The sequence below is a fragment of the Buceros rhinoceros genome, unplaced genomic scaffold (genome assembly GCF_000710305.1).
Source record: "Buceros rhinoceros silvestris isolate BGI_N320 unplaced genomic scaffold, ASM71030v1 scaffold13617, whole genome shotgun sequence".
NCBI classification, from domain to species: Eukaryota; Metazoa; Chordata; class Aves; order Bucerotiformes; family Bucerotidae; genus Buceros; species Buceros rhinoceros.
In genome coordinates, this window is record NW_010420507.1 from 1 (window position 1) to 1,615 (window position 1,615).

Here is a 1,615-nt window from a genome sequence, read left to right on the forward strand (position 1 = left end):
CTTATGTTGTCCCCAAGTAGGGCAGACAATTGATCCTGTGGATCTGGATCCCACACCCTTGATTGGAGTTCTTACGGTTGCCCTCCGGTGTTCAGAGTGCAAGGGAGCTGTGTTTGCACTGCATCTTTTTTTTGTGGATTTTTCCCATGGGATGTCTTGGTGGAGCAGTCACATTGCCTCAGCTGTTTCTTGCTTTACCCTTCTGACAACTCTAAGATAATATTGTTCTTTTCAATGCTTCTTTTCAAAATGAGAAATTAAGGCATGGAGAATAAGTGATTTCCCCGAGGTCATATAAGAAGATCTGTAAGGCTATTACAAAGCTTTTTAAATTTTTGCCATAGCTGACTACTACATAGCAGTAAATTTGTCAGGAGATCAGACCATGCTAAGTCTCACAGCTCATTTGCTCTCCAGAACTGGTTGAGTTCCAAGCAAAAATTTGCCTTTGGAGACCCCTTCCCCAAACACAAGGTAGAGGACCTTGTGTTTAAGGCACATGTGAGATGTGAATCATTAGCATTTCATTTGAATGTTGGAGCTGGAAAAAATGAGTAGGCCATGGAAACAAGTTGGTCTGGGATTTGTCTTTGTATACTGACTGTTTAAACACTTGCACTGGGTCAGTCTGTCATGAAAGCGGATGAGAGAGGTAGCGTGGTGGTGGTGCTAGCTGGTTAACTTGCACTAACTCTAATCAGAAGCTTCCTTACATCAACAGTGTAACTGACACTCCTGATTTCCTAAGGAAGCATTAAATATGCTAAACTTGGGCATTTTCTTTAGTTTTGTGTACGTTATCTGTCTCTTTTTTTAACACAGTATGGAAATGTTCCTTAATTCAGATGTGTGAATAAAGGCTTTCTTGTAACTTCTGTTTGGGTTGTGTGGTTGGCTGTGTGGCTTCTTTTTTTTTTTTTTGAACAAAATGCATCTGCTACCAACAAAATGTGATCCTTTAAAGCTCTACTTATCGTTTGGAAACTTATGTTAGCAACAGAAAGCTGCATGACGGGCTGAAAACCAAGACAACAAATTGATGCGTAAAGCTGGCATGCGGCTTCTTTCTACCTTTAAGCTACAAGCTGGTTCCTGCTTTGCTATAATATCTTTCTAATCAGAGATAACTTAAAGTTTCACCTAATGTAATGGTAATTATTTATTTGTGTATTGGTAGTATTGAGTCTTTTCAAAATCTTACTAGTTTGCACAAAAAAAATAAAGAAAAAAACCCCGAAAATATCATCAGCTGCAACACTCTGGGAAGGGCAGGGAAGAAGGTCAACAAGTAAAAGACACAGGCACATGTCCAGGCTCTTTGTAATCACTCGGTTTAAAAGACACCAGATCCATTTGTGGCTGTTGTGGTACCTCTGCCAACTAGCTCCTGTTGAAATAAATGGGAGCTTGACCACTGCAGTGTTGACAGCAAGATGGATTTCTCTAGCGATAGAATGGCAAATAGCAAAACAGTTTCTGCAGTCAGAATTTCAATGGTAATGGATGCCATCACGTTAATACAGGTATGCTCAGTTGAGTTAGATAGTGGGGGGGGGGGGGGTTTTAAAAAATTTTTTTTGCCTTTTTTTTTTTTTTGAAAGTCTTCAAAGGGGTT